Here is a 12,829-nt window from a genome sequence, read left to right as displayed (position 1 = left end):
AATGAATTGATAAGATTTGTGGGTTGGGAGTAAATTGTTGGGCATGTATGTGCTAAGGGAAGTGTGGAAGGTGATTATTAGGTGAAGAAATTCCATTGAAGGAGGTTGTAGGAAAATATGCACATTAGATGTTTGATAAAATGTCTAAATGACTTAACGCATAGAAATCTTGCTAATATTGGCGCAATTGTGTTGCATTGTTGTAGATTAAAATTTGTTTAGTGTGGTGGACCATCATAGTATTATGAAGGGGCAAATTTCAGATTTGAGCAGTCCGGATATGGCTTCACTCGCGAAGATCATTTAAAACACTGACTTAGTTTCATCGAGGTAAGTGTCTTGCTTAACCTAGAGTGGGGAAATTACCCCTTAGGCATCGAGTCTTATGTGCTATTTGTGAAATGTAAAAAGTCGTGTACGCGAGGTGACGAGTACGTACTCGCACTTATATGGGTAAATTTTATTGGTTAAAGTTTTAGGCATTCCTATGTATTAAATTAGATAATTGTTGGGATTAGAAAATTCTTAAATTATTACGCCTCATTCCTCATTTGTCAAATTTGTATTTTATATAATAATTTGGTGTTATTGTCACTTGAATTTTATAAGAATTCCGTGTGTTTGTTGATTTAATTTTTTCTTGGAATTAAATTCATGATGGAATCCTTATCTGCAATATTTATTAAATAAGCTTAAATTGAGAAGTTAATATAATTATCAAGAATTGGATTAAGGAAGGTATTGCCCTATATTGAGTATTTTTCATCTCTGTTGATTGTTTTGAGGTTTATTATACGTTGTGTGGAGCCTTGGGCTAATTGTTGAAAAATTTATTGATTCTGCTACATACTTGGAATTTGGTTGTGGTCAGTGAAAAATTATGATATGAGTTGTTGTATTTTGTTGTTTTTTAAACACTCTCTTTGATGTTATTTATGCTTCCTACCTTGTTTGTTAATTATATACATGTGCTTGGTAAGGAAGCGTGTAAAGCACGAAGGGTGATGCCGTGCCATTTGAGAGTGTAAAGCACGAAGGGTGATGCCGTGCCATTTGAGAGTGTAAAGCACGAAGGGTGATGCCGTGCCATTTGAAAGTGTAAAGCACGAAGGGTGATGCCGTGCCATTGAGAGTGTAAAGCATAAGGGTGATGCCGTGCTATTTCATTTATTTTATCAGGTGAGGATGAGAGTAAAAGCACGAAGGGTGAAGCTGTGCAATTATTTTTATATTATCATATATTCATGGCACGAAGGGTGTTTCCGTGCAGGCGAGGATGAGGGGCATACATTATATTGTGATATCGTTTTGTTGTGTATACATTCATGCCTTTATCTTGAGATGTTATTGTGCACATATACTTTCTATGTGACTTGTAGTCGTTGTTGCTTTCTCTGTGCCTCCGCTTTATTTCTTTTATTGTTATTGGCATTTCTCCCACCTAGATGGTACTGTTATATGTATGCACGGTGAGAAATATGTAAATGCATGAAGGTTATTGCCGTGCCAATTAAGTATATATATATATATATATTGGGTAAGAATGAGACAAGTGCACGAAGGTATTACCGTGCCAATTGAGTTGATATGTTGAAGATATTTCTCACGCCAAGAAAGTTAAATGATGTGTCACATGGTGATATATATATTTGAAAGAATTATATTAGAAGAATATTTATTTGAAAGAATTATATTAGAAGAATATTTATTTGAAAGAATTATATTAGAAGCATATTTATTTGAAAGAATTATATTAAAAAAATATTTATTTGAAAGAATTATATTAGAAAAATATTTATTTGAAAGAATTATATTAGAAGCATATTTATTTGAAAGAATTATATTAGAAGAATATTTATTTGTAAGAATTATATTAGAGAGATATTTACTGGAAGAAGTATATTTGAAAGATATTCATTTGAAAGAAAAATATTTGAAAGATATTTACCTGAAAGAATTACATTCGAAAGATATTTACTTAAAAGAATTTTAATGGAAGGGTATTTATTTGAAGGAAGTATATACAAAATATATTTTTTTGAAAATGATTATATTCTAGAGACTTTTATTGAAAAACTTATAGATAAAAGATGTATATGGAAATGACTTGATTAATTGGTTGTACCTATGTTTATTATTCATTTGAGTAATATTTATGGCGTTCCTGTTTTCTTGCTGTTTAAATCACTAGTTGATTTGTGTTGCTATCACCGCTATTTGTTTTCTATCATTTTTTATATCATATTGCACAGGTTATTAGACTAGTGAGTGTCTTGACTGTACCTCGTCTCTACTCCACTGAGGTTAGTCTTGATACTTACTGGGTACCGACCGTGGTGTACTCATACTACACTTCTGCATATTTTTGTGCAGAGCGAGGTACTGAAGATATCGGATTTGGATAGAGATTTGAGTATGATCGCAAGGATTCAAGGTAGGACTGTTTTGTCATCGCAGTCCCTTGGAGTCTTTTCATTTTATTATACTGTAAATTTCTTATTCGAACAGTATTGTACATTCGATCCTCGAGATCATTCCATGTATTCAGTTAGAGTTCGTGACTCAATACTACCAGTCTTGGGAGGTTGTTATATTTGTTTCTGCTTTTGGTTTCGACACTTGTTTTAATTTATATTCAAAAAACAAAAATATGGATTGAAAATGTAATTGAAATCGGCTTACCTAGTCTTAGATACTAAGTGCCATCACGACGCCTGTGGTGGGATTTTGGGTTGTGATAAGTTGGTATCAGAGCTCTAGGTTCATAGGTTCTACGAGTCACAAACGAGTTTAGTAGAGTCTTGTGGATCGGTACAGAGACGTCTGTACTTATCTTCGAGAGGCTACAGAGCTAGTAGGAAAAATTCACTTCTTTCATTCCTTATCATGCGCCATTTATTTAGCTTGAATCAATATATCTTATGTTCTTTTGCATCCACTCGTGTATGAAATTGCCCACTCGGTATCAACTATGCGCCAACGGTTCGTGATACTACATAGGGGTTATAAGGGAGCCAGGGTTGCTTAATCATTGTTATAACGTGTCATCCAGATTGAGTATGCGAAAGTATTGAGAGATCATTCAGTTGTGCACATGGGGGTGCAACAGGTTCTGACATCTTGTTGATAGGTATGATCTTGAGAATGTTTACTTAATTGCCTAATTGTCACAATCGTGGTAGGTTCACGAGGTGAATGTAGATCTGAAGATAGTTGGTGGTATTAGAGACTATGTAGTTCGTACGAGATTTCTATTTAGCGAAGGGTACATACTAGTAGCCAAGGCACTCGGGGAAGCAATTTTGTCTGTCACGAGGATGACATACGCCCAATAAATGGCTTGATGTGTCTTATGATTGGTGTCGTACAAGCGATAAAGGTTAGTATTGTGGATCATCGGACTGTGTCCTATGGCTTCACGCTAAGTGAGGGGAGTCCACTATCAACGATCAGATTGCGGGGTCATGTGCTATATCAGTTGGGACCTGAGATGTATTTATGTGGTATTGAAAGGTTCTACGAAACTTGTATATGATTAAGAGGTGAGATTTGTATGGGATGATGCTGGGGCTTGCGGTATTCTCGCATCATTAATAATTCTACATTTCAGTATCAACGGGGTTATGGAAACAATTTCAGAATACTCGGGGTATTCCAGTAAGTTCTTTTAATGCACCACCGGCACGGGGTTCCTATAATGGTTATTTCAGTTATCCTGCATAGACTCAGTGTGAGCAGCCGGACCTGTAGATGGGTTGTTATGAGTGTGGTGATACTAGACATATCAAGAGAAATTGTCCCAGATTTTGGAGGGGTGGATTTCATCAGAACACTCCAACTACAAGCTTTATTCCAGTTAATACTTCATGTGCACAGTCAGTTAGAGGTGGAGGACAGACGGGTAGAGGGCATCTAAGAGGTGGAGACCCGACCCGTTGATAAAATCGCTATGATTTGGCTGAGGTCGATACACCAGATGGTGTCGTTACAGGTACGATCCCGATTTGTTATAAAAGGATATTTTCCTTTAATTTGATTCGGTTCTGAATATTGAGGTGAGTCCTCCTATTATGCTTCGCTTATGAGTGAGCTTCGTAATTTTTGTGACCCATTTATATGTTTATCCTTGTTGGGAGATTTGAAGATGTGAGCCCGTGTCTGTCATTTTATTTTTGCACACCATTAAGGGCTATAAGTCCAAAAGTAGTTTTTATTATTCATTACAGTGGTTTTGATGTGTTTCGGAATAATAGATTCTAATTTTTATGAATTATATGCCCTACCGGTATGAGGGTTCATTATGTGTTGTGAAAACTGTTTATGAAATATATTGAAAAGAAGAAAGAAATGAAATTGAAATTTCAGTTGGCACAATGTGCAAAATACTTGTGATTCGGAGTTGAGGACGAGATCCTCACATTTTTATATGATGTGAAATATTTAAACCGGGCTACAAGCCGCGGTTGAAGTTATATAAGGACGAGGTCCTTGTGGTAAAATATTTATGAGTTTAAAATTCTCCCCGTGTGAAATTTAATTTGTACAATAATATTAATAGGGAGTCATGCCTGTTAGGCCTATTTGATAGTTCTTGTATATTTTCTGTGCATATTCAGCCATTTTTGTGCTATAAACATTGAGTTTTAGCCTACGAGGTGAGCGCCCAAGTGGCATTAAATGTGACTCGTTAAGTGGGTAAATAATTACGAGGTCTTCATGCCTCACATTCTATTGTTAGTGTTGTGAAAATTCGAAATGAGGTGGTAGTTAATACGAGATTTATTGATGATGCTGGAATTAATTATGAACAACTATTAAGACTAGGGATATGGTGATAGGCATATATATGATGTGTTTCATGTCATGATATCATTATGATAATACAGTGCTTGTAATTCTGAGATTAGTATTATTTGTATATACCTTGTGGTATTTTGTTGGGTTGTGGATGTGTTGTTAGGAGTTGTTTTGGTGTTACTCTGGCAGGTGGATAGGCCCAAGTACAAGGGAGACTATGCCGAAATTTCTGAAAAATTTGTGTAACGACCCGGCCGGTCGTTTCGGGAGTTATAGCCCTATTTCCCCCATTTCTGTTTCCTTTATACTCTTAAGCTATATTATGATATACCAGGTTAGTTGGTTCGGGCACGGAGTGGTTTCGGAGTGGAATGAGATACTTAGTCTCTTATTTAGAACCTTAAGTTAGAAAAGTCAACCGGATGTTGATCTATGTGTAAACGATCTCGAATTTGAATTCTGATGCTTTAGTTAGCTCTATTAGGTGATTTTGGACTTAGGAGTGCGTCCGGAATATGATTTGGAGGTCAGTGGTAGAATTAGGCTTGAATTGGCAAAATTGGAAATTTGGCGATATTGGTCGGCAGTGGAAAATTTGATATCGGGGTAGGAATGGAATTCCGGAAGTTGGAGTAGGTTCGTAGTGTCATTTGTAATGTGTGTGCATAATTTGAGGTCATTCGGACGTGGTTTGGTTGGTTTCGGCATCGGTTGCAGAATTTGGAAATTAAGAAGTTCTTAGGCTTGAATCCGAGGGTAATTTGAAGATTTGATGTTGTTTTGAGTGATTTGAAGGTTCGACTAAGTTTCTATGTTGATATATGACTTGTTGGTATTTTTGGTTGAGGTCCCGAGGGCCTCAGGGTGATTCCGGGTGGTTAACGGATTTGTCGAAGTTGAAAAATGCAGCTGAAGCTGTTGCTACTACTATTTTCGCACCAGCGGAAGAAAGAGTCGCAGGTGCGAGGCCGGTGGTGCGCGTGGGGAGTTCGCAGGTGCGGGCAATGCTAGGCTAGGCAGGTTGCGCAGGTGCGAGTTGGAGGTCGCATCTGCGAGCCCGCAGGTGCGAAACCTGGAGCGCAGGTGCAGAAGCTGGGGAATTAAGTGGAGTTCGCGGATGCGGCGCCTTGACCGCAGGTGCGGTCCCGTAGGCCCGGAAAAAGAGCCCGCAAGTGCGAAAAACCTGGGCAGATACTTTAAATAGAACCCTTTGCGAATTTGGTTCATTTCCCCCATTTTCAAGTCGGTTTTTGGAGCTTTTGGAATGATATTTTAGGGTGATTCAAGGGATATCAGTGAGGTAAGTTGCTTGAGCCCTAATACTCGCACATATGTTGATTTTCTGTTGTTTAATCTTGTAAATTAGTGAGAATGAGGGGTTAGGGCTTGGAATTTTTGAAGAGTAATTTAAGGATTTGAAGGACCAAACGATGTCGGATTTTGATGAATTTGGTATAGTTAGATTCGTGAGTGAATGGGCTATCTAGTTTTGAGCCAATTTCGGGGTTTGGTCTAATTTTGTAGCGCTTCTTGTGGAATTCATTCCATTAGTGTGTATTGATGGTATTGTACTGATTGTGAATAGATTCGGAGCATTTGGAGGCAGAGTCCAGAGGCAAGAGCATAGCGGGGTAGAGATTTGACCGGTTCGAGGTATGTAACGATTAAAAATCTAGTCCTGAGGGTACGAAACCCCGGATTTTGTATCATTCTACTATTTATACTGACGCACATATTAGGTGACAGGCGTGTGGGCGTGCACTATTGGGGATTGCGACTTGGTCCGTCCCGTAGCAACTGTAAAGTTGCATAATTTGTTGAAACTATATGATACTTATATGTTTTAGAAAGTGTTTCTGTAAATTGGGCTGAATGCCATGTTTGGGCCTTGTGCCAGTGTTGTTTGGACCCTTAGGGGCCTTTTCTTACTATCCTCTCATTGTTTTCGATTGAAAATCTATACTCAGTCATGGTTATACTTGTTTACTGCATAACTCAGTTTTATGACTCTATTTCGATGCATATAAATGTTATTTTGGGCTGAATGCCCTATTTTTACTGAAATGCCCGAGTGGCTTGAGAGGTTAATGACTGAGTGAGGCCGAGGGCCTGATTTGTAAGGATATTTATGGGATCGGGCTGCACGCCGTAGCATATTGCATATTTACGGGATCAGGCTGCACACCGCAGCATGTTTGATATCGGTCGAGGACCTGATTGTGAGGATGAGTGTGGATCGGGGCTGCCCGCCTGCAGCATACTTTATTATTATAGCACGTGAGTTATCCGTGCAGCACTTGAGTTGTCCGTGCAGATTATAGCGCTTGGGCTAAAGGTGCTCCTTCGGAGTCTGTACACACCCCCAGTGAGTGCAGGTACCTAATGAGTGCGAGTGCCGAGTGCTGAGTGATTGTGAGGTATGTCCGAGTGGCACGAGTGACAGTGAGGTTTGTCCTAGTGGCTCTATATGAGTGATGTTTTGCCCGAGGGGCTGTTTATAATTTCATCATTTTTGTTCACCTTTGCATTTTTCCTCTGTTTGAAAAACTGTTGAACAATATCTTTAAATGATTTTTTTACTGAAACTAGGTTTAAACGAGATATTTTGATTAGAATCCTGATTTCTAAAGCATGTGGTATTTTACTGAGATTTCATGATATGAACGTTATATGCTTTATTGCTCGTCACTACCGCTCAGTCTTTATTTATTGTTGTTACTTACTGAGTTAGCGTACTCACGTTACTCCCTGCACCTTGTGTGTAGATCCAGGTGTAGCTGGACACGGTAGCAGTTATTGATTATTTTGGTTGCAGATTTTCTCGGGGATAGTAAGGTAGCTTCTTGGCGATCGCATCCCCTGCTCTTCTCCCTCTTATCTTCCTCTAGTTGTATTTAGCTATTTTCTAGTCTGAGTTAGCCTTGATATTGTTAGAAAGATTGTAGTAGATGCTCATGACTAGTGACACCCCGATGTCGGGCTTTTCCTTCTGCACTTTTATTTTGATTTGAACTCCTTTACGAAGGTTTTTATGTTAAATAACATTGAAATTATCTTTGAAATGAAAATATCGGTATGTTTTGGAAATGAGTTGGCTTGCCTTATTTCACGATAGACGCCATCACGACATGGGTTGGTTTGGGTCGTGACCGATTGGTATCGGAGCCTAGGTTACATAGATCTCACGAGTCATGAGCAGGTTTAGTAGAGTCTTGCGGATCGGTACGGAGACGTCTGTACGTATCTTCGAGAGGCTGCAGAACCCTTAGGAAATTTCACATTCTTGGATTCTTATCGTGCAGTATTGATTCAATTTGAAGTGTAACTCTTTGAATTCCTTCCATGCATTCGTATGCGCACATGAGCGCTCAGTATCAGTTGTGCCTCGATGGCTTGCGATTCCCTGGATGAGGTGCGAGATGTGATTTCTGTGTGTTGATGTTGGGCCAATCTGGAGGACTCGAGGCCGGGGTTTGACTATAGCATGAGTACTGAGGTGTTGATTGTGTGAGCGCGTGCTTGTGGTACTTTTGGGGATATTTAAGAGAGTATTCAGTGGCTTATGAGCCTTAGGGCGGTGTGGTTTTATGCTTGGGTCTCGTGTGGTGAGTCTGGGTTGAGGATTATGGTGTTATGGCGGGGCGAAGTATCAATTTGAAGGTAATTCAGAAGGGACTCGGATAGATAGGACATCTTGGTAGTAGGCTGGATAGGCAAGGTAATGGGTATGATTAGTTCTTTGGGTGTGTATGAGGTAATGAGTTCTACAGTGTGTAGGTTGCATGATTCAGATTTTTTATAAAAATTTCAGATGAGTAAAAAAAAATTGATTCCAAGGCTGGTGGGTTTGGTTGAATTCAGAAATTTCACTTAAGTTGTGTTATCGGACCTACATTGGATAGGGTGACGTGGGATCACCCCCGGGTATGTGCATGGGAAAGTTACACAGCCATTTCTTGGCTTTTGGAACAACTCTCGACACGTTCTAGGACGAACGTATGTTTAAGTGGGGGAGGATGTAACGACCCGGCCGGTCGTTTCAGGAGTTATAGCCCTGTTTCCCCCATTTCTATTTTCTTTATGCTCTGTAGCTATATTATGATATACCAGGTTAGTTGGTTTGGGCCCGGAGTGGTTTCAGAGTAAAATGAGACACTTAGTCTCTTATTTAGAGACTTAAGTTGGAAAAGTCAATCGGATGTTGACCTATATGTAAACGATCTCAGATTTGAATTCTGATGGTTCTGTTAGCTACGTTTGGTGATTTTGGACTTAGGAGTGCGTCCGGAATATGATTTGGAGGTCCGTGGTAGAATTAGGCTTGAATTGGCGAAATTAGAAATTTGGCGATTTCGGTTGGCAGTGGAAAATTTGATATCGGGGTCGGAATAGAATTCCGGAAGTTGGAGTAGGTTCGTAGTGTCATTTGTGATGTGTGTGCAAAGTTTGAGGTCATTCGGATGTGGTTTGGTTAGTTTCGGCATCGGTTGCCGAATTTGGAAATTTAGAAGTTCTTACGCTTGCATCCGAGGGTAATTTGATGACTTGATGTTGTTTTGAGTGATTCGAAGGTTCGACTAAGTTTCTATGTTGATATATGACTTGTTGGTATTTTTGATTGAGGTCCCCGAGGGCCTCAGGGTGATTTCACGTGGTTAACGGATTTGTCAAAGTTGGAAAATGCAGCTGAAGCTATTGCTACTGCTATTTTCGCACCTGTGGAAGAAAGAGTCACAAGTGCGAGGTCGGTGGTACGCGTGGGGAGTTCGCAGGTGCGGGCAATGCTGGGCTAGGCAGGTTGCACATGTGCGAGTTGGAGGTCGCATCTGCGAGCTCGCATGTGCGAAACCTGGAGTGCAGGTGCAGAAGCTGGGGAATTAAATGGAGTTCGCGGATGCGGTGCCTTGACCGCAGGTGCGGTCCCGCAGGCGCGGGAAAAGAGCCCGCAAGTGCGAAAAACCTGGGCAGATACTTTAAATAGAACCCTTTGCGAATTTGGTTCATTTCCCCCATTTTCAAGTCGGTTTTTGGAGCTTTTGGAATGATATTTTAGGGTGATTCAAGGGATATCAGTGAGGTAAGTTGTTTGAGCCCTAATACTCGCACATATGTTGATTTTCTGTTGTTTAATCTTGTAAATTAGTGAGAATGAGGGGTTAGGGCTTGGAATTTTTGAAGAGTAATTTAAGGATTTGAAGGACCAAACGATGTCGGATTTTGATGAATTTGGTATAGTTAGATTCGTGAGTGAATGAGCTTTCTAGTTTTGTGAATTTTTTCGAATTTCGAGACGTGGTCCCGGGGGCCGGGTTTGAGCCAATTTCGGATTTTTGTCTAATTTTGTAGCTTTTCTTGTGGAATTCATTCCATTAGCACGTATTGACGGTATTGTACTGATTGTGAATAGATTCTGAGCATTTGGAGGTCGAGTCGAGAGGCAAGAGCATTGCGGGATAGAGATTTGACCGGTTCGAGGTATGTAACGATTGTAAATCTAGTCCTGAGGGTACGAAACCCCAGATTTTGTATCATTCTACTATTTTTAGTGGCGCACATGCTAGGTAACGGGCGTGTGGGCGTGCATTATTGGGGATTGCGATTTGGTCCGTCCCGTAGCAACTGTAAAGTTGCATACTTTGTTGAAACTATGTGATACTTATATGTTTTAGAAAGAGTTTCTGTAAATTGGGCTGAATGTCATGTTTGGGCCTTGTGCTAGTGTTGTTTAGACCCTTAGGGGCCTTTTCTTACTATCCTCTCATTGTTTTAGATTGAAAATCTATACTCAGTCATGGTTATACTTGTTTACTGCATAACTCAATTTTATGACTCTATTTTGATGCATATAAATGTTGTTTTGGGCTGAATGCCCTATTTTTACTGAAATGCCCGAGTGGCTTGAGAGGTTTATGACTGAGTGAGGCCGAGGGCCTAATTTGTAAGGATATTTATGGGATCGGGCTGCACGCCACAGCATGTTGCATATTTATAGGATCGGGCTGCACGCCGCAGCATGTTGCATATTTAAGGGATCGGGCTGCACGCTGCAGCATGTTTGATATCGGACGAGGACCCGATTATGAGGATGAGTGTGGATCGGGGCCGCCCGCCTGCAGCATACTTTATTATTATAGCCTGTGAGTTGTCCGTGCAACACGTGAGTTGTCCGTGCAGATTATAGTGCTTGGGCTGAAGGTGCCCCTTCGGAGTCTGTACACACCCCCAGTGAGTGCAGGTACCTACTGAGTGCGAGTGCCGAGTGCTGAGTGATTGTGAGGTATGTCCGAGTGGCACGAGTGACTGTATATGAGTGATATTTTGCCCGAGGGGCTGTTTATGATTTTATCATTTTTGCTCACATTTGCATTTTTCCTCTGTTTGAAAACTGTTGAAAAATATCTTTAAATGATTTTTTAGTGGAACTGGGTTTAAACGAGATATTTTCATTCAAATCCTGATTTTTAAAGCATGTGGTATTTTACTGAGAATTTCTGATATGAATATTATATGTTTTATTGCTCGTCACTACTGATCAGTCTTTATTTATTGTTGTTACTTACTGAGTTGGCGTACTCACGTTACTCCCTGCACCTTGTGTGCAGATTCAGGTGTAGCTGAACACGGTAGCGGTTGTTGATTATTTTGGTTGCAGATTTTCTCGGGGATAGTAAGGTAGCTGCTTGGCAACCGCATCCCCTGATCTTCTCCGTTTTATCTTCCTCTAGTTGTATTTAGCTATTTTTCAGGCTGAGTTAGCCTTGATATTGTTAGACAGATTGTAGTAGATGCTCATGACTAGTGACACCCTGATGTCGGGCTTTTCCTTCCGCACTTTTATTTTGATTTGAACTCTTTTACGAAGGTTTTTATGTTAAATAACATTAAAATTATCTTCGAAATGAAAATATCGGTTTGTTTTGGAAATGAGTCGGCTTGCCTTATTCCACGATAGACGCCATCACGACAGGGGTTAGTTTGGGTCGTGACTATTTGGGAGTTAGTAAAATTTGGGGGATTGAGATTTGCAAAAGAAGAGATGAGTTATGTTATGTGTTTGGGGTGAATGATCCTAAGCGGGGGAGAATGTAACACCCCGGAATAATTTTGAAGTACTTCAACACTATCAAGAAAGTTGATGTGTGTGTAGGCACGAGTGGCTATAGCCAGTTGAGACTAATACCGTGCGTTGATGTGAGAAATCAGGACTTTTGAAATGTTTTGAGTGTAAGAAATTGGTCTTAAAGTTTACATATATGGATAAAAGAAATAATCTCAATTGAGATGGTATTGTCGGGCTTATCTCAAATACGGTAACCTGGGATCAACCATGAGTATATGTGTAAAAGTAAAATCATCAATTTGGTAACCTTAGAATAATTCTTAGAACGTTCGAGGACCAACGTTTGTTTAAGAGGTGGAGAATGTAACAACCCGACTTGTCGTTTTAAGAATTAACGTCCCGTTCAGTGACTTAAGGTCTCAATCAGTTTCGTAATATGTATTATGACCCGCGGGTGTGGTCGAGTTTGATTTTCGGAAGATTCGGAAATAAATTGAAAGAAAAATTCTTATTTAGAAGCTTAAATGGAAAGAGTTGACCAGAGAGTTGACTTTTGAGCAAACGACCCCGGAATGGAATTTTTGGTGATGTCAATATCTTCGTATGGTGATTTCGGACTTAGGCGTATGTCCGAATTTGGATTTGGAAGTCCATAGGACAATTCGACGCATTTTTGGCGGAAGTTGGAAAATCGACGATTTTTTGGAAAGCTAGATCGAAGGTTGAATTTTTGATAACGAGGTCGGAATCCGATTCTAAAAATTTGAAATATGTCCGTTATGTCATTTATGACTTGCGTGCAAAATTTAAAGTCAATCGGACTTGATTTGATAGGTTTTGGCATCGAATGTAGAAGTTGGAAATTTCATAATAGACTAAAGTTTCAAGTGAGTTTGCACAAGACCTAATTTTCAACGATCATAACTTTCAGGATATTAGGAGTTATATGGTGTACAACCTATCAAATTAAAG

This window comes from Nicotiana tomentosiformis, chromosome 3, assembly GCF_000390325.3.
Source record: "Nicotiana tomentosiformis chromosome 3, ASM39032v3, whole genome shotgun sequence".
NCBI classification, from domain to species: domain Eukaryota; kingdom Viridiplantae; phylum Streptophyta; class Magnoliopsida; order Solanales; family Solanaceae; genus Nicotiana; species Nicotiana tomentosiformis.
This window is presented reverse-complemented; position numbering follows the sequence as displayed.